Raw genomic sequence first — 22,701 nt, 5'->3', positions numbered from 1 at the left:
TCCTGGCGAGTAATGTGGTAGTTGTTTGAAAGTCAACAGTAAGTTAACTGCTCACCTGTCATTATAAGCCACTATCAACACGCTTCGTCCTTCGGGGGAAGCCCAAGATCCCTAGATAACGCGTCCCCAGGTGGCGGATAGGGGAAAGCCTCTCAGATATGGGTGGTAGGGGAGAAATGAAATATCTCCCACGGATCATACACGTCGGTGAAGGAAACATCGTCACAAAACGAAAATCTTATTTATCGCAGCCTCAGCAATTGCAATTAAAGTAACGAGTAACTACAACAACAATAACATTCAATGAATGACAGTGACAAAAAGAATGCATTCTTATGATTTTGAAAAAACCCAATAATTGTTTATTCCAAAAAAAATAAACAACAAAAGTGAGTAATAATCAACAACAACTGCGTGGGAAAATTATACTTACAATGACAACAACACTTTTTGGCTACTATGAGAAAAAAGGAACTATTAGAAGACAATAATGAACTTATTGATTGCACAGCAAGAGAAAAGGCTAAGCAATAAAAATAAAACAACAACAAAAACAACAACAATTGTCTGAAGAAATGAAACTATCAATAAAAAAAAATTAAATGCATTAAATTAAATACATTAAAAAATCAAAAAATTTATTATAAAAACAATAACAACTTTATAGACTGCGCAACAAGACAAGGCGCTAAGCCTTAAGCTATCAAATTAAATGCATTGAAAAAAAACCGAACGAAAGATTTTCAGGAAGGCAATTGAAGTAACAAAACTAACAACAACAACAAAAAAAAAACAAAAATAAATTCAGTTTATATTAAATGCAATGAAAAAAAAGAAAAAACAATATCAACAGGAAGACAATTGCTATAACAACAACAACAACAAAACAACAACAACATCAACAGGAATAATTACGTATGCATGAGTTAGTTATAAGAGCAAAAGGAAAAAAATGTACGATATCAAATACACATACAAAAACAAATATAAAAATCCTTAGCACGCAGTTTATAATAACAAAACAACAATACAACAAAAATAACAGCAGCACACACACACACACACACAACTAGAATTTTATACTCGTGCATATGAAACCGAATACTAGACGTCAACAAATAACAGAATTTAATGGACAACAACTGTTGCAGTGACAATAACAACAATAACAGCAATAATAATAATAATAATAATAACAACAACAACAATTGCGTCAAATTCAAATCATTTGTAAATTTAAGAGTTTAACATTAAAAATGCAAAAACAAATACTGCCGCCTTGCATTGGAAAATAAAAATGCTTGCGAAATAAATTGAGTTATTTTAACATTTCAGTTGAATTTGTTTATGTAAAATAGCAGTGTGAGTTAGTATGTGTATTTCTCTATCTGTGTGTGCGTGCTTGTTTGCTTGCATATGAAGCAATAAATATCATTTTATTATTTATTTTGATGGTTTAATAAATTGTGTAAGTAAAATTCATTCGTGACTACTTTTTTTGTTTTTTTTTTGTAAATTTTTTTTTTTTCGTTAGATAAAGACTGCATTGCTATATTTTACAAAAAATATAAATAATTTTCTTTTTAGTATTTAATATATTTTTTGTATTAGTTCATTATTATTTTTTATTAGAAAAAAAATTTTAAATAAGTTAAAATTATTCTTTAAAATAATAATTTAATGAACTAAGACTTAAAAGTAATTTCTGAAACGTTAAGAAAAATTGTTGGAAAAATATACACCTAAATGCGTCCTCTTCTTTCTCTGATAACCTTAAATATAAATAAGCTTGGCACTTGCAAAATAAAGAAATTATATACGGACTATAAACTTATTAAAAAAAATCGAATATTTCCTTAAACCACTGATGATGACTACTTGGGAATACTTGAAATAGCATTATATGGTCAGCCAAATTTCATTAAATTAACTAAAATTTTTGTTGTTGGCTTTTCATTTTTATTCGAACCTTTCTAAATTTTAAATAGTTTCCTTTCGTCATAAGACGCGTCATTCTAGGCAAGAAAAAAATAACTTTATAAATATTATTTTATATTATCAATATTTTATAGAATAGTATTGAAATTTAACAATTAAAAATAAAAATATGATTAAATCATTCAATTATTCTACAACTGGTTTATGATTTCGTTCTAAAATAAACACAGCAAGTGAGTTTGTTAATAAAAACTTTCATAACAAATCAACAAAACTTCAGAATAATGTGCGAACATAAAAGCCAAGTACGGCTTTGAGTTAGTTGGTTAAGGAGCGCTGACTCTGAGCTTCAAATTTGGCAGGTTACGAGTTCGATTCCTGGTCCTTGCAGTCTCAAAAAAACCATTTACGAATAAATAAATACAAAAATCATTTCCAAGACCACTGCTGATGGATATTTGGTAATACTCAAAACAGCTGTATGGTCGCTAAAAATGTAGCTCTTGACCTGTTTGCTGAGAAAATATGATATTTTTAGTAATATTTTTTCTTAATTATAATTAAAATTATTTCTGTTTGCATAAAAAAGTAAATATATGTAAAACGACTTAAAAAATTGAAATTTATTTAAATTTTAAATCATGTCATGATATTATGATGGATCTATGTATTCTCGTATGTTCAACCCTCTTTAAAAGATTTTTTTTTCACTGCAATTTCATAAAGTTAATTATATTTAAACTGTTAAAGAATATAAGTGATAATAAAACAAAAAAAAAAAAATAAATAAAATTATACACAATATTACAACGTTTTAAGGTCACTTAATGTGCTTTTTGTGGCATTCGTAATCATTTTGTTTGGACGAGTAATGTGAACGCATAATTGATTAACAAACTTAGTATGAAAAAAAAAAAATAAATTATTAGAAAAAAAATAATTTAAAAAAAAAAAAACATAAACAATGCTTAGTGCCATGGCACTGCTGAATGAGCAATGCGTCCACATAATATATACAGTATAATATTTATGTGTAAATACATAAATATTTATATACATACAAATGTATAGAGTAGAGTATAATTTTTATCAATTTATTGTAGTTTAGAAGAAGAAGCAAAAAATGACAAAAATGCTTTTTACTCCTATGTGAGTGATCACACAATTAGCTGCTGAGATACATTTTGTTTTTGTTTAGTTTAGATACTCTTGTTTTTGCTCAGATACTTTTGTTTTTGCACAGATAATTTCATTTCTGCTGAGATAGTATTGTTTTTGCTCAGCTACTCAAGCTACAGCGCTACATACATCTAGAATAAGGTCAATTTGTGCTGCGTGAGCTTGACTTTTCCAATGCAACCGACCAATGCACAGCCAATCCGATCCGATCCGAGTCGAGCATGCAATGCGAAACCTATTTTAGCACAATCGAAGGTCATTTTGCGTGAGATTGTTGTACTTACAAGCGAGCTATATTGCATATCGGTAGAAAAATGTATTGTTGTTTAGTTGGAGATATATATTATAAGTACTGCTTATTAATAATACAAGTCTATACGCATGCATGTTTACTACACATTCGTATATATTTGCAATGGAATGAATGTACATTGAAATGACTTTGGTACTTAATTACGTCAATAATAGTTGAAAAAAAAATCAAGGCATTTTCAAAGCCAATACTTAGTGCAAATGTTTAGAAAAATATAATTATAGATAATATAATAATATTATATTATGGAAAAATATATTTATTACTTATTATAGTTATAATAAACTTAATCTCTTATTAATCTTTAAAAAGATATAAGTTTAGAAATACTTGATCTTTATAATTGAGTAAACACATGGCCAATCCAAAGTTCTTTTTATCTTAAAATATATACAATGCAGTAGTTACTAAAGATTATAAAGTATAGAGTTCTAGAACCTTAGCGTTAATTGTATACATTAACAAAATGAGGTCATTATATAGACAACAAGAAAATGATTAAAAATGAGAAAAATGGATGAGTACAATTTGTAACTCTGTATTGTTTTACTTAGTACTTTCTCATAGTACTTTTTCATTTAAAAAAATTGCGTGAACACTGCAAGCCTCACTGTATTTCTTGCTAATAATCATTACTGCAGAAGGTGTTGCAACTTACAGGAAAAAGAAAATATAAAACAGTTTCGCTATGCATGTCCGACTTTGGCATCCAGAAGAAATAGGTTTTTACGAAGATATTTCTCTTAAGATATTTCAGTTTATCAGACTGTTCATCGGTGAAAAGGACAGACCTATTAAATTATCTAAATTCGACGGGATGGATTTAGTCTCGACTCTTCTATACTAGAGGTTCTTGCGAGGAATGTGGTAACAAAATGACGAAAAATCGCCAATTGAGGTACATGGAAGTTATTTAACAGCCTATCACTGCAACCAACCAAGCATAGTACTTTAAAATTATAAATCGCCATGAAGGCTTAATATCATGGTGGTCTTAACACATGTATCAGTACACAACAACAATAAATGTCTCCATTTTAAATTTTAAGTGATACCAATTAAAGCTATGCGTTTGAATATAGTTTGCATCGTCTTCCTCTTGCTTGATTCTCACATGCTTCTCTCTTGCTCTTTTTTTTTTTTGTTTTTATATCGCTACTCCTTTTTTTCATATTATCGCGCCTATCTTGCCACGTTGCCGCCTCTTTGTCTTTTTCGCCAATTTCTTGTGTGTCTCACGCCTTTTCTTCTTTTCTTTCTCCACATTCCTATCTTTCGAATTTCTTTCGGTTCTTTTGATTTTTTCTCCTCTTCTTTTTGCCTGATTCTCTCCTGTTTCTCTCGCTCTCTCTTTCTCTTTCTCTCCTCTTTTTTGTTTTTGTATCGATCTTTTTTTCTTACTATCGTCCCTATCTGGTCTCGTTCTCGTCTTTCTGTCAAATTAAATAAGTTAGGGACTTGCATTCCATAGGGTTTCAGTTAACCTACGATCGCTTTTTAAACATCACTTTTATTGTGAGTAAAGGTTTCTGTAGGCTTTCAGCTCTTTGAGACTTATACGGTAATATAGTATTCAATAGCCTCCTCCCCCAGATGATACTTAAGTTCATCACAATAAACTGAGCTGGATCTATTATACTGGTTTTAATTAGTAATGCCTCACGAGTATGTTTTGACAATATCTAGTAGTTATTATTTCAAGTTATTTTTTTCTTGTCATTAAAGATATTAGGTACAAATTATCATAGAAAATATTGTAATTCATATAATTCACTTAATTCAGTTAAATTTGCAAAAAAACATATGCTCTAACTCACCGCTATTTTCGTGTCGCCATTTTGCTAATAAATATAAAATATAACAGAAGAAAGAGTTTTTTTTTTGTTTTTGTTTTTGTTTTTTTTTTCTCTCCAATTTATTGTTGAGCACAGCTTGCCGTCGTCGTCGAAGTGGTGAGCAACATTTTAATCATTAATTCTAGCATCATTACAAATGTAGCTGACTGCATGATAACCACACAAAGGCACACATGTAAAAACACACACACACACATACATACACTCACACATAATCCGTTGCCATATAATTTCATACTGAAAAAGGCAAAACTGAAACAACGAATGCATTTCAATGTAATGCCAAATGCTGGTTAAGTAAGAGAAGCAGGAGGAGCGTGTGGTACACAAGTGCGGGCGCCTGCATGGAGGATGACAATGACTACTGCACACTGTGCAGTGTTGTGCTTGACTCTGTGCTGCTCACTCCCTGCCCTCGCAATCCTACAGTGAACGCACGTATTGTCAGCATGAATCATCAACAACAGATTAATTCGCTTGCATTTTCGCTTGCGAATTTGGTTCGAAAGGTTACTCATACGCAGCGTTTGCCATTAGTTTGTGTTCTTTAATTGCATTTATTAATTTCTATATTAAATGAAAATACTAGATTTTTTGCTATAACTTTGCATAGCAATGCAATTGTTGGATTTAGATAAACACAAATTAGAAGACTTATAATTCATTTTAATGCTGAATAAAAAACATAAAAATTTAATGAATTTAAAATGTTAGGGAAAAGTTTTGGATGAAAATTATTTTTAACAAAATTTTCTTAAATCAATTAATTATATATTTAAAATGACACAAGGCCCAGTTCAGATGCCTTTAGTGGACTCTATATAGCTGTAGCTTTCGTGACCATTTTAAAAGAGTCTATAACTGATCTATCTACCACACTTGTGTAATAACACTACTTCCCCACTTCATCCATATGCTTTGCTTTTCCCAAACCATACCCAAGCTCTTTGGCTTAGACTGAGCCTACACTAAGGTTATTTATCTCTTAATTACTGGAATAGAGTTTTTCACGCAGATTCTATAACTAATCTATTTATCACACTTGTGTAATAACCCTACTTCTCCCATATGCTTTACTTCTCACATACCACACCCATACTCTCTGGCTTAGACTGAGCCTACAGAAAGGTTATTTATTTCTAAGTACTCTGCCTAATTACTGGCATAGAGTTTCTCACACTACCCTTCGGCTCAGTGGTGGAAATCTTTTTTATTCAACTTTAAACATTTCTAAGAAGAATTAATTTTTTTATTGTTTTGTTTTAATAGTCGCGGATGTGATTGTCGGCAACACAAAAAAGTACACAGTCAAACTTAGGAATCACTAAACTAACTTGGAAGTAATCTCACCCAGAGCACTGGAACCCAGCCACTTAAAACTAACTATACAAACCCGGGTATTGAAGAACAACGTCCGAATGAAACTATACGAAGCTTTGGCTAAGGACAATTAATTAACTATTTTCTTTATTATACTACTGCAATTAACAGTGATAACATATTCAATAAAAAACAAAATAATTTACAAAAAAAATTGCTAAATTGCTAAAATTTCACACAGTGGTTATCGATACTTTCCATCTAACTCAAAAAAATAAGTAAAGTAAAGTAAAATAAGTAAGAGGCAAAGTGCTAGCTAACAGCGCCCAAATGTGTATTTTAATATGAAAAAAATTAATTTTGAATATTTTTAAATAAATAAGAGGGTTAGGTAAGAAATTCTTAAAAATAATCTTTTAATAAATATTTTCGTTAACAATATGGGATTAACCAAATAAGAATTAACAATATTTAACATAATAGTAAAAATTTTTAAATTATTTGTAATTTATTAATATAAATAAAATTACTATTTTTATTAATATTAATATATAATAAAATTAATATTTTTAATGCATATTAATTACATTGGATTAGGTTAGATTTTATCGGCTTTTCAAAGGGATCCACTTAGGCCTAATGACCCATTTTGTTTTCCGCATAAGGAAAACAGTCAGAGGTATTGTTGAATCGAGTAAATATTACTAAGTGAATTAAAAATATTGCACCATGCAAATGCAAAAACAAAGTAAAAACACAAAACTTAAAATTGATATAAACAAATTTGCAATAACAACGATGATGTCTTGTGTAATATAGCAGTTTTTTGTGTGTAGAGAATTCTTTTAGTCTTTTAAGTTAAATTATGAGAAAATGAAAGTTCAGCATTAATTCGTATTTATTAGTATTAGTTTCATATATATATATATATATGTATCCACTTAATATTGAGACTATTTTTGAAGTCAAATTTAAATGAAGTTGAAAATTTTTTACTTGCAAAACAAAACTACTTATATATGTTGATAGTCTATCTTATATATAAAATTAAGTTTGTCAAAATGTTAGTTACCGTACTCCTCCGAAACGGCTTTACCGATTTTTACCAAATTTTATATGCGTATTCAGTAGGTCTGGGAATCGGCTACTATCTATTTTTCATACCGCTAAAGTGATTAGGGTGTCCCTATCCAGCAAAAATATCTTTATTGCTTTAACAAAAATTTTTTTATTTTTTTGACATAAATTTTTTTATATTTTTGAAAAAGTAAACTTGCTATAATATGAAAAGTTGTTGTCTATGAAAATACTGAATTCATAAAACTGCCCCCTAATTTTTGCACTATCGTTGATTCCCAAAATGCTCTCATTGACCGCGTATTTCCAGATGTACACATACAATACATAAATCATGGGTGGCTGGCAGAAAAAGCCATTAGCAGCAAAAAAAAACGTGGACGTTGATGAATTAAACTTCAAGAGAAAGCAGACATTGCCAGGCGACTTAATATCATACAAATCGATCGATACAGTTTGTGATACCAACGAAGTTGTAAACTATCCAGCAGAATTTTTAAACTCACTGGATTTGCCAGGCATCCCACCACACATTTTACGACTGAAAGTTGGATCACCGATTATTTTACTTCGGAATTTGAACCCACCACGGCTATGCAATAGTACGCGATTGGTAATTAAAAAATTGATGAAAAACATTATCGAAGCCACCATTTTGAATCGCAAGGTCCGAAACGAAAAAGTTTTATTGCCACGAATTCCAATGATTCTCACAGACAAGCCAATTTAATTCAAACACGTTCAATTTTCTATTAGATTGGCATTTGCAAAGACCATCAATAAGTCACAAGGCCAAACGATGTCTGTTTGCGGTCTTATATATAAAATTTCCATGTCACAATGTTAGTTACCGTACTCCTCCGAAACAGCTTTACCGATTTTTACCAAATTTTATATGCGTATTCAGTAGGTCTGAGAATCGGCTACTATCTATTTTTCATACCGCTAAAGTGATTAGGGAGTCCCAACCTAGCAAAAATATCCTTATTGCTTTAACAAAAAATTTTTTTATTTTTGACATAAATTTTGTTTATATTTTTGAAAAAGAAAAATTTTTTTCTTAATATTTTATGTAACTACGCCAACAAGTACATCGAGCATTTACATACACTTCGTTCTTCGTCTTCGCCTTGCATGGCAGATGGAAAATGTACTAAAAATTGAAATCTAAAGCTTTCACTAATGATACTATAACAAATACCGACGGATATCCAATATATCGTCGAAGAAATCCCGATAATGGGGGACAATGGCGGGTGGTGCCGTATTCGCCTCTGCTAAGCTAAACATACAATGCTCATTATTAATGTTGAGTTTTGCAGTTCTGTGAAGAGCATCAAATATATAAGTATGTCCATAAAGGCAGTGATATGGCTGTGTTTAGAGTAGAAAATACTAATATAAATGCTCCTCCAATGAACAAAAACGGTGAAATTACGCTCTACCAAATTGGTCGGTACATCAGCTCCAATGAAGCTGCTTGGCGTATCTTCGGTTTTCTAATTCATGAACGGGATCTAGCAGCTGTTCAGTTAGCCGTCCATCTTGAAAACGGTCAGCGTGTATTTTTCACGAACGAGACAGTGATTGATCGTGGTACAAATCCACCTAAATCTACACTCACTGCATTTTTTAAATTGTGTAATAGTACGGATGATTTTGGTGCCTTTGCAAGAACATTACTCTATTCACAAGTACCACGCTATTTCACATGGGCTCAAACAAAAAAATGGATGCCCCGCAAGCAAGTTTCACCAGTTGATGCAGGTCTCAATTTATTTAAATCGAACGCTTATTTACAGTTAATCCAAGACACACTGAGTGCTTTTATCTTCGACTGTTGTTGGTTAATGTTACTGGCCCATTATCATTATTATTATTTACAGTCAATCCAAGACAATTTAAATTTGAAGACACAACAGTTGTTGCCAGGGAACTTGGTATCATACAAATCTATTGATTTTAAATCAATAATTTAATAAATAAACTATAATAACTTAAAAATAATATTGTTTGGCGTTTGTTATTCTTATTTGCCTTTTCGTTCATAGCGCTCCATGCCTATTTCATGCATATACCACATACTTACACACTTATAATAAGTAAGTTACTTTTTGTCTACACTAAAATTTATCTAGAAACTAGAAATAATTTATAAGGCAAAACAACGTTTGTCGGGTTATCTAGTATATCTATATATTTTATAACACATATTTATTATTCCGTTAAAATTTAGTTCTTAAACTAAGCAGTTTAGACTAGTTAGCCTATTCTAGTGTTCTAATATTTCTTAACACATATATATTATTACGTTAAGATTAATTTCTAAACTAAGCAGTTTAGACTACTCTCAGCCTATTCTAGAAAAAAAAATAAATCATTCAAATGGTGCTTATTCTAGTCACGATACTAAGGATAGGTAACGCTTTTAATAGATTTTAGAATGGACTGATTTATTTATTAATTAGAATTGGATTGCAACTAAAAAAGACTGATTTACTTGGCTTAAAGTAAAAATCAAAATCACTGGACATTTTCTGCAACCTTCAGAAATGTGAAGAATTCAAATTGTGGAACTAATTTATTAAACGTAACTAAGAGTTAAAAGCGAAGAAAAAACACGAAATACGTGTGTCCGCATACGAAACTCATAAAAACCAACCTCACATAAAACTTAACACATAATTCAGAGTCTGAAAATTCTAAAAAAAGTTTTTTACTTAGACTGTGTTTTCCGTAAAAAAAACAAAAAAAAATAACGATTTCGCACACAAATAATAAAATCACGAGAAACCATTTTCGAATATGCAAATTAATTAAAAGTGTTAACAAAATGTCAAGCGACAAACTGCAAATTGCAAACTGTGAACTGCAGAAAATGCATTAAACACGCCTCGAAAGCAAAATCAATTAAAAATCAAAGCCACAAAATTACAAAAAAAAGGCTAGAAAAACAAACGAAAAACAATTGTGAAATAGAAGCGAAAAAAAAAAATCATTAACAAAACCACAAATGTCAATTTAAAAGAAAAATATTTTTTTTTTCTTCTCATTGATTTCTATTAAGACTGCAAGTAACTGAGTTAGTAATGTAGATAATTAAGTTATAAAATAAGTAAGTACGTTTGGTTTGTTAGTATGAAAGTCAGTTATCTCGTAAGTATGTAAGCAAGCCCCAGATGCACTTATCTAAGTCTCGTAAATAAATAAATCTTTTCGTAAGCATCTAAGACTAATATTTCGGTATTTCAGTTGCATAACTAAATTGAGTTCTAAGTGTATAAGCAAACCAACATGTATACAAATAACTAATATAGTAAGTTCAACATATACATATGTACCTAAACTCGTAAGGAATTATTAAGATAATCTCGTAAGTATCCAAGACTTGCATTTACGTAACTAAGCCGAGTTGTAAGCATGCAACTTATATCGTATATATCTTGCAAGTAATTAAGCTTCACATCTCCATATCTACCCAAATCTCGTAAGAAAGTAGTATGGAAATCAAATCGTGTCTGCAAGTTAATCTTATTAGCATGTAAGTAAGATGTCTTCTAAGACTATCTTACATATATATCAACTAAAGTTTCATACCTTAATCTAAAGTGTAACTAAATCTCGTAAGGCATTATGTAAATCATCTCGTATGTATCAAAAACTCATATCTGTGTCGCTAAGTTACATAGTTGCATAGTTGGACTGTAAGTATGTGACTAATGACGTATGTAAGGACATCTTCTTTACAATTTCAGCTTGGTTAGTTCAAGTTACACATATGTACCTAAATCTCGTAAGGAAATAATCAAGTCAGGTTATAAGTTATTTTCGTTAGAATGTGAAGAAAACACCTGTCATCAAACAAAACTCATATATATACATCTATCAAAGTCTCGTAAGTAAATAAGTAATTAAAGCATATCGTCATTATTTTATGGTCGTTATCTTATCTACGTACTACAGATGTTTTAGGTTCAATTTTCTCTAATAAAATAATAACAATTCTGTATTTGATAGTTAAAATTTTAATAAAAACTCACCACATTATAATAGATCATTCAAAAGTGATTTACTGAGCTTTGTCATGGAAATATCTAACTTCTTAAGATGTTTTACGGTCAATACGCTCGATTAAAGTAATTATAACTCTGTGTTTGATAAAAAGTTTACCATATAAATGTTATAAGTTTAATTCCTGAATTGAAGGCATTTTTAATAATTTGTAGAAGCATTTTTTCAAAAAAAATGGGTGTGTTACAGTGGTTTATAAGTATATTAATGTAATCAGTTCCCAGAAGTCTTGAGAAATATATGCGTGTTAACTAAAAGATTTACTATATTGATTTATAACTTTTGATGTTATTTTGACAAATCTCACCACATCACTGCTCACTATATAGTGGTTGTACTTATGATAGTTTATACGATTATCTGTATAAAAACGATGTATAGGAAAGTTGTGTATTGTGTGTATTTACAGTATTTTGAAGACAAGCCCATCTAATCACTTTCCAGAAGTGTTCGCAGATATATTTGTTTTACTGTTTTAATCTGCTTTGATTTAACTGTTGATATCACTTTGGTATATCTCACCACATCAGTATTTACCATATATGTAAGTGTAAGAATTTAGACTCTACAATTAGTAGAGATCCAAATGAAGTGATTATGCCAATATATAAATTCAAAACTCAGCTATAGTCTAATTTCTTTTGTTCATTTACCAGTTTCTGTTTTTTTTTGATTTTTTTTTATAGTTTTATTTTTTTTAATTTTTATTTTTTTTTTTAAATTTGTTTTTATATTTTTATTTTTTGTTTTATTTTTTTTATTTTAATTTTTATATGTAATTTTGTGATATTTTATAATTTTTATTTATTATAATTTTTATATTTTATAATTTTTTGGGTTAAATATTTCAAACAGAATCACTGATTTAACAAACAGCCCTCGTATGTTTATTGTTAGTTACTGTGACTTAGCCTATATATTTACTATAATAGTTTATCTTACTTACTAAGTTGATAAGTGGCTTAATAATGTCGAGTCTTGTGTTCTAATTACTTAAGGCAATAAAATAGTTACAACCAATAACCAACAATCAGCAAGCAATCAACTAGCAAGTCGCAACAGTAACAGCAACAGCAACAATTGTTAGCAACAAAATATGCATTAGCAATTGGTGTTATTGCAAATACCAAATTAGTTCAAGATCAGCTGCGTATTTTGTTTATTGGCTTTGAGGCTGGGGCTGAGACTGAGGCTGTTATTGCTTTTCCATTACAGTGGCAACTACGGCCATATGAGCAGTTCTCGTTTTAGCAGAGTTTCAACAGCAGCTGTTGTATTTTCATTGTTGCCATCTGTTGGTTGGGTAGGCAGGCAGGCAATCCGACTTCGTCTATTGTTTGTAAAAATTCTTTGGAGATTTTAACTAAAATACAACTTGGCAATACTTTTGCCTATGCTTTAGCTTTTTTTCGAAATTAGTTCATGTCAACCTTGTCCCTGAGGCGAAGTAGTCGTTTTCATTTTCATTTTCATTTACATTTCTGTTTATATTTTATTTTTTGCTATTGCTGTTGCTATTGCTGCTACTACTGTTGTTGTTGTTGTTTCTGTTTTTTTTCTCTAAATTGAATTTTCTATATATATATATATATTTGTTAAATTTATTTGGATGCGAAAATCACCTTCGGAGGTGTTCTTGTCTGCGTATTTGTTTGTTGCTCACTCACCGCCAGCAATTGCTGCTGCTTACCAAATGCGGTTTGTGATTTGTGATTCTAAACAATTTCGGCCGATTTGTTGATTTGTACTTGAGGCTGAATTATTGTTTCATATCTTATTTGAGTTTTTCAATACCAAAAACAACAACAACTAATACAACAACAACAACTATAATAATAATAATAATACTAACAATAGCAACACAAGTAGCAACAGAACTGAAATCTTCAATTACCTGCGGCGGCTAATCTAGAAACGAAATCGGTTTTTATTCTTTCATTTATGACAAGTGTCGTAAAATATAGCACCGATTATGTGCTTTGAATTTTATATTTAGAAAAAAAAAAATTAAAATATATATTAAATAGATATAACATATACGAGTTAGATGTGAATAAATTATTTTTTAGTTTATCTTAGCATTGAGGTATGCGTGCAGCAGCATATTTTAGCGATTGTCGACGATTATCTCGCATTGCTGACAATAAATTTTGCTGCCAGTAAATAAAAATTATGCGCTATTAGCTTTTCAGATATAATATTTATATATATAAATAAATATACTAAAAGTACTAATATATTGTGATGCATGTGCAGAGTATATCTCATACATTCTATCTGAGACATAAATTATATGCAAAATTATGACAACAAACGCATGCAGGCAGACCTGTGGGCATAGATAAAAGCATTGATTTAATTTATGCTTTGTGAATACGTGTACGCCAATTTATTTAATTAGAATGTTTTAGCAAAATTATTTTAATTCACAAGAAAAGAAAACAACATTAAATAATGTGAAAAAAAAGTTTTTCATATATAAAATTTTTTTTTTCCTTTTTTTTTATAAATAATAGTAAAACGAATACAAAAGAATAATGATGAATTTAATAATTTCGTCATATTAATTACGTCATATTAATAAATTATTACTAAATTAATAATAATATAAAATAAATAAATAAAAATAAATTATAAATTAATAATAATAAACTATAAATTAATAAATATAAATTATAAATTTATAAAAATAACTTAAAAATTAATAATAATAAATTATAAATTAATAATAATAAATTAAAAATTAATAATAATATATCATAAATTAATTATAATAAATCATAAATTAATAATAATAAATTATAAATTAATAATAATAAATTATTAATGAATGATACTAAATTATAAATTAATAATAATACATTATAAATTAATAATAATGAAAGATAAATTAATTATAAGAAATTAAAAATAAATAATAATATATTATAAATTAATAATAAGATATTAAAAGTTAAAAAAAAAAATTATAAATTATAAATTAATTTAATAAATTATAAATAATAAATTAATAATATAAAAAATATGGTTTCTTAAAATATATGCTAAATATACTAATAATGTAAATATTTCCTTTTAAGTTATAGCAAAAAAAAAATGTCTTTAAATGTAAATATAAATAATAAATAATTTTTTTTTTATGCATAAATAAAATGAAAAATATCATAAAAGCATAAAAAAGAATTTAATAAATTCAAAACTAATAATAATAAATTATAACAAAAATAAAAATTTATTAAAAAAAATACCAACATAAATTAATCAAAGGAGAAAACATTATAAAAAAATAAAAATGTATTAAAATAATAAAAACAAAATTACGAATAAAAAAAATAATTTCAAGACCACTGAAGGTGTAAATATAGTAAAATATAGTGAAAACAAACAAGAAAAAAAATTTCTAATAAATGTAAAAAATTATATAATTTTTTTTCTCTTTTTATATAAATAAAAAGAGAAATATTATAATATAATTAAATAATTATTCTATAAAATGAAATATAATAATTAATAAATAATTAAATGAAAGTAAATATATAAAATAAAATTAATAATAAGAAAAATTGTTTTTTTTTAATGAAACTTAGTAAATTATAATAAAAGTTTATTATAAAATTTTAGTTATAACAAAATAAGAACTCTTTTATAACGTATATAAAAAAAATTTTAATTTTTTTTAAGTTAAAAATTATAAAACTTCTATTTGGCTCTTACCGACACTAACTGTAACTGTATTGAAAATAAAATAACATAAAAAAAAAATAAAAAAAAATATATAAAAAAATAAATAAAAAATAATAAAATAAAAAAATAACTAAACGAGACACTTTTCCATTGGAATGAATACCAAAACATCAGCTGTTGAAGATATGCTAACTTCGGACGAGGGTAGAAACTATTGAATTAGCTATCTCCACTTGGCCCAGACTAAAGCCAGACACTCATAAGGAAATTGTACAGAACAGACTCCCATTGAACAGAATACACTTCTTCATTCGAATGGAAGTCCAAATGCAAATGTTTAGGACATCCTAACTTCGGACGAATTTTTTTATTTAAATTTTTTTAAAGAGTAAAAATAAAAGATTGAATATCTGTTAAAAAAAAAACAAAGTCATTTTTTAATATTATTAAAAGATAATTAAAAAGCAAATCAAACAAATTTTAATGACTAACCCAAGTAACTACTAATTAAATTAATCGGATGCCATAAAACCGAGAGGAAAATACACAATAAATCAGTTTATGGTCGCTTGTGGAGCGAAAGAAAATTAATCGAAAACCACATAAACTAGTTTCAATGAGCAGAAAAAAAAAATAAAAATAAAACCATAATAAAAAAGTAGTAATTCTAATGAAAAAGAGTAATAAAAGCAAATAACAAAAGAAAAAAAAACAGATTCATGAAAATTAAATCACAGAATGCGAAAAAATGTTGAAAAAAAAAATTGCCTCTGAAACGTCACGCAAACAATTTTCAAAGTCAATAGAAAAAACAAAAAAAAAACTCAGCACTAACCATGAAATGCAGTGCAATGTAAGCCAGCAACAAGTGGTGAGGCTACAACAACAACAATAGTAATAACAACAACAATATTAGCAGCAGAGCACAGAAATAGCAGAAATAGCAGCACCTATCAAGCATCCAACGCAGAGATCATCATTATAAGCAATAAGTTTTTTTTGTTTGTTTTGTTTTTGTTTTTTATTTTTTTTTATTTTTTTTATAAAAATTTTTTTATTTTTTTTTTTTAAATTTTCAATTGACTAAGCGCATGATTTATGCAATGAAGCGTCAGATGGACTGAGAGACCACAACATTACAACACACAGCAGCGGCATCTCAGCATTAGCAATTTATTAGTAAGTCATCCCCAGAAACAACGGACAGACATTGTATTTCAACATTTGAACCGTTTAAGTCAGTTGAGGTTTTATTATTGGTTATGGTTAGTTATGCGGTGCCATGAGGCCAGCACAGCTAGTCGTTGGTAGAGCAGCAATAAGATACTATACCGCAGTGGCGATGATGGAGGTTGCCATAGAGCGACAGATAGGCAAGTGCGCGAATCATCAAGTGCAACCACATTTTCTTACAATGTCATTTGTGTGGATGCGGTTTTCCAAAACCAATGAAATACAAAGAATTTCAGTTAAAAAACTAAAAAAAACTGAGACAACAGAAAAACTTAGCCGCCGTAGAAAACCCAAGAATTATGCAATTCCAATATATATACGAAGATATTCTCAACGTCTGCCTCCCAAATGTGATGTGACGAGGTGTGGGATTTTTTTTCGAATTTTATACTCTTGACATGTTGTTGTCATTCTTATTGTTGTTGTTATTAATGGAGTTGCAATAATTGCAATTGTTGTTCGTAATGCGATTGTATGTTGTTGATGACAGCGGTTGTTGTTGGAATTGCAATTATGTTAAATGCATGCAAATGCAAATTAAGCCAAAACCATAAAATCCAAAAGTATTCACTAATACAGGTAGTGAATAGTGAATAGAGGAGGGGGAGCAGAGATGTTGCGAACTTCAGTGCAACACTACAAACAGCAAAAAAGTGTGAAAATCACTTATTTTAATTAGTAACTAAAATTAATTGTTTAATTAATTAACAACTTGACGATGAACACAGATATTGTAATTGTGATTACGTTCGCGATTGTAATAAATAATCATGAAATAATTATTTATTAGAACTCAACAAATTTCAAATGAAAAATTTTAATCATTTATGACCAACAAAACAGTAGATAGATAGTAAGTTCTAGAGGTGTCTGGCTCTGTAAAGGAAAAAAAGAATTATTATACTATAAACGACACATAGTTTCATAACATAGTTTCTTCTAGAAATTTGGGTTTCCCCGAATTACGGATTAAAGTTTGAAAATTAGGGTCTTGTAATATAAAATTAATTTTTAATCAATACACCAGCTATTAAGCCTCATTATTAATATTATTATTACGGATAGGCTGTACATGCACTGCGACCTGAAAGATCTTTTGTGCAGCCTTTCGTCCAACTAGTACAATTTCAAACTGAATATTAATATTTAATATTAATAGCTTAATTAATTACCTTAATATTTGCATATTAAACTTCATAATTATACAAAGTATCATTTTACTAGCGTCTTTAAGCAAAAAAAAACATAATATCTCATTTTCAAACGAAAAAATATAGGCGATTGCTATTATTATGAATATCGAATAATAGTCAACTTTGGCAAAACTATTAGTTTTTATTAATATGCATTCAAAATAATTTTTATTGATAAAATTTATAAATGAATAACTTTGTTAAAAAAAAATGGAATTTAAAATGATTTACAATCGGAGAAAAATCGTACGTGGCGTATGAGTGATTTTTTGAACATTTTCGTTCAAATTTAAAATAAATAATTTTTTAATTTCATTTAATATTGGTTTAATATCATAAATATTAATATAAATTTAAATTAAGTTAATATAGTTAAAATTCAATTTATAAAGAACTCACCAATTTAAGAGAAATCATTTGTTTTTCTGTAAAGAATGTCAAAAAATATATATATTAAAAATGTATATTATTTTAAGTATATAAATCATTTCAGATAATAATTATTATTTAACTAATAATAAATTATTAAAAAATTAAATTTATTATTGATATTTAAACAAATTATATTTTATTGATGTACTATTCCAATATTTCGGCTATCTTCGATAGTCATCCTCAATATATCTAAAAATTTGTTTGAATATAAATAAAAAATTATAGTTTTAATATTATATATTAATATAATGATAAAGTTATTACAAAAAATTTTTATAAAGAAACTTATTAAAAATAGCAGGAGAAAATATTTTTTACGAATATACCTATATAATTTTTTAGACTTATATCAAAACACTTTACTATAATTTTTCAAAATTATTTGTATAAAATTAAATAAAAAAAAATGTATGAAAAACAAATAAAATATAATAAAAAAAAAAATTTATATAAAAAACAAAAATAAAATAAAAATATTTTAAAAATTAAATAAAAATTGAAATAATATAAAAAAAAAAATAAAACAAAAGTATTTTAAAAATTAAATACAATTTAACAGTGAAGGTTATAATGAACCATATGACCCTAAGTTGAAGTCTTGCAACCAGCAAGACATAATTAAGCGCATAAAAATGAAGCGACTGCGCTGGCTTCATCATGCCCTGCTAGTGGAAGAAAGTGCTCCGGCTAGAATGGTGTTTGATTCGGTACTCGCAGGTGGAAAACGTGGTAAAAGACGTCCGGATCTTCGGTAGAAGGATCAAGTCACAAACGATTTGAGTGCGCTCGGTACTACCAACTGGCGCCAGCAAGCAACTAATCGGGCTGGCTGACGGAGGCTACTTGATGCGGCCAAGGCCAAGCACGATTCACGTCTTTAATGGCCAACTAAGTAAGTAAGTAAGTATTTCATTCTGGTAAAATTAATAAATTCTGAGTTAAGTATAGTGAAATGTTTTTCAACTTTTCAAGAAAAAACTATTTCATGCAATTTTTGGATAATAATATATGGACGTAAAATTCAATATATTATTAAAATAATAAAAAAAATGAAAAATGAATGAACAGGTGCGAAAAAAACTGATTCGATATAAACAAATTACAATCTGTAATTAATATAATTGTCTTTTTTATAAACGGTAAAAAAAATAATAATAATAATAATAAAATATTCAGAACTATAATGAACCATCACAATAAATGTTAATAAAAAAGTAAGAATAAAAACATATAATAATTATAAATTATGGTATAAAAAAACGAACTGTAAATGACAGAGAAGAATAAAAGATAAAAAAAAAATAAAAAAAATAAAAACACAACACTGAAATTAATACTTTTGCAGTAATTAATTAAGATGCCTTCATATGCATGCAAAAAAAATATTTTTTACATACATATATTTTTTAATGCTTTTGCATATAAACTATTATTTACCTTATTTAAATTTTATTTATTTTTTTTTTGTCTTTTTTATTTTTTTTTTTTTTTGCCTGAATACAGAATTAAGCTCAAGTGCAAGGCAAGCTTGCCAGCGAGTGCCAGCCAACATAAAACGGCAACAATTTGGCATGCAGGCATAATACAAACACACACACACGCAAACACACCCAACATATGTTATATATAAGCCCAGTGTGCTGTGCTCTGTACAGTATGAGTACAGTATGAATTGGAGGAAAACTATATAAACAAAAAAATATAAACTGAGATGTGCACTTATGCGTATGAGCGTTGCTAATGTTTCAAGTGCACTTTTCTGTTGAGAGCGGGAAAATGTTATAAACATATTTATATATATATATTTATATATATATATATATATATATATATATATATATATATATATTTATATATATGAATATATCAATATATGAATTTGTGTGTATGTGGTTATAGCCTTAAGTAAAGTAAGCGGTAAGCGGTTTAAAACAGTGGCCAAGATGGGTTAAGTCGCTGAGCGCGAGAGGCTCAGTTGCAAAGTGGCGTTGCATATTAACGTAACCACATACATACACACACACACGCACACATACATACATACACACACACACACACAGTTACATAAGTTGGCTTAGCGTTAAGCGTTAAGTCTGAAGTGATTGTGTAGAGTGGGCGTTAATAATGAGGCGTGGCTTTGGGTTGTGGTAAACTCTGGTTTATTTATTTTTAATGCATTTCAATCAAGTAAAAAGCGTGAAAATTAAGTGAAAAAACAATTAATTATGGGGGATTTTCCCCCCTTTTAAAATATATATATTTTACAGTTGTTAAGAGGTAATTCCAAATTACAACAGAGCATATATTTTACATAAAAAAAAAATAATAAAAACATTTTTAATAATGAAAGTAGATATATCTGAGTAGAGCAGGTTTAAACTGTTAATTGTTAATTAATGAAAGTATTAATTTCATTAATTAGATAGAATGAGGAAGTTGTATATTCGAGCACAAATTTTAACAAATTGAATAAATTTATACAATATTAATGTTATTATATTTATTATTATTTCTATTAAATTTCTTTATTAAGCTTAGTTATAAGAACAAGGCGTTTATGAAAATTTTTCTAACTGGAACGTGTCAGAAAGTTGTAGATTTGTATAATATAAGTATATTGAAGAAATTTTTTGTTTAATGGATGTTCTTAATAATGGATAATTCTCTTTAGTATGCCATGCAATCAATCCTAATGTTTGTATATATATTTTACTAACAGCTTGTTTTAAGTAACAATAGCTCTATATGTGCTAACTTATCATTTTTCATAAAAAGTATATTTTGTTCTCGACAACTTATTCACTTTCACACTTTACCACGTCAATGCCTTTTGGTTCAGATAAACTTCGACTCTCAACTCTCCTTTCTAATTGCTTGAATACAGTTTTCCACACTGCAGTAATGGAAATATTTTTTTATTCATTCGTCGATATTTTTCATTCAACACCAAAAAAAAAATCCAAAAAAAATCAGCAGTCCCTCTTCTCCCTGTACCATGCCGGGTGGTAGTCTTCTCTATTCAGTTCTAATAATAGATGATTTTGGTAAATTAAAGCCTCACTTTTTGCTTACAGATGCTATCCACCTACCACCACAGTTTCCTTAGACGAATAGGATTGTTCGTCCGTTGATTGTCTAGGCGACTATTCTGATAAGATGTTCACTTTACACACATGCATAAAATGACGGTTTTACGATGTTTTATGCATTTTATTGCACATTATTAAATCTTGAACTAATTTTCAAAGCAAAGAAAATAAATTCTGTACAAAAAATTAGTTCCTTAGTATTGGATCAACAAAATATTTAAACAGATTAGAAATTTTTAATCATATTAATTGGGATGAAAAATTATTTTTTTAATTATTCACATTATTGAGTAATTATTTTTTCTTACTATTTTTAATTGTGAATTTAATTTTTCGATACTTGTAAATTTATTATTTTATATATGAAATATCACTCACATTAAATAATTTCCCTAAGATACACTAGATTAACACAACGCTATTTTGTATGAAAACTTTTCAAACTCTTAAATTTTATGTTGGAAAATCAACGTATTACCAAACTCTTGTAAGCCACTCTTTGCATTAAAACGCAACTCTCTTATAAACTCGACTGAAACCATAACAAACTAGTTTAATTTTTTTTCTTTTTGTAAATGTTAGCAACATTTGAGTGCAAGTGTCACAGACACACACACACACAAGGCAAGGTAACAGTGAACAGAACATGTTTGCTTGCAACTCAAACATGGCTTAAACATAAAAAAGCAACTTAAATACATTCGAACAAACTTCAAATACCAAAATACCAAACAGAGAAAATGAAAAACAACAACAAAAACAACAACAACAATAAGAAAATATTGTAATTGCGGTAACAGCGACGCGACGTCATTGGCTACTGATGACGCGATGACGGCAACGTTTGAACGACTTTGGTCCAAGGAATTGTGTGCACACGGCTTAACCTTGACCTAGTTCTTGAAATGACAGCAGCAACAACAGCAACAACAACAATAACAACAACAACATAAATAATAATAACAATAATGTTAACAGTGCTACCACAACTGCACAATAATCGCGTAATGCATTCATTTGAAGCCAGACTTGCAGCAATTACGGCTGGCTGTTGTGTATGATTACATTTAGTATTTTTTTGTTTTTATTTTTTGCGCTTTTTGCAAATTTCATTTTTTTTCTTTATTCTTTTTATACATTTTTTTTTGCATTGTCGTTCTTGTTGCTTTTAAGGCAAGACAGGTTTTTAATGCTTGTTAGTGGTAAAGTAACAAGAACAATAACAACAACAAGAAGGCTGCCAATTGTAACTTTGATTTTTTTTGTATTTTTATTTACACGCTATTATTTTGGCTTTGGCTTTGAATAGTTAG

General features: G+C 28.3%; 1 protein-coding gene across 4 annotated transcripts in view; it reads right to left on the bottom strand.

Annotated features, from left to right (window-relative positions):
* LOC119662049 overlaps nucleotides 1–18,282 on the bottom strand; it is a 72,514-nt gene extending 54,232 nt beyond the window's left edge. For all 4 annotated transcript variants that reach the window (XM_038071588.1, XM_038071592.1, XM_038071589.1 and 1 more), the window contains exon 1: nucleotides 18,264–18,282. The gene's annotated coding sequence lies outside the window, so the exon portion shown is untranslated. The remainder of the gene's footprint in view (nucleotides 1–18,263) is intronic.
* Between the last annotated feature and the right edge of the window lie 4,419 nt (nucleotides 18,283–22,701).

The sequence above is a fragment of the Teleopsis dalmanni genome, chromosome X (assembly GCF_002237135.1).
Source record: "Teleopsis dalmanni isolate 2A chromosome X, ASM223713v2, whole genome shotgun sequence".
NCBI classification, from domain to species: domain Eukaryota; kingdom Metazoa; phylum Arthropoda; class Insecta; order Diptera; family Diopsidae; genus Teleopsis; species Teleopsis dalmanni.
This window is presented reverse-complemented; position numbering and strand designations above follow the sequence as displayed.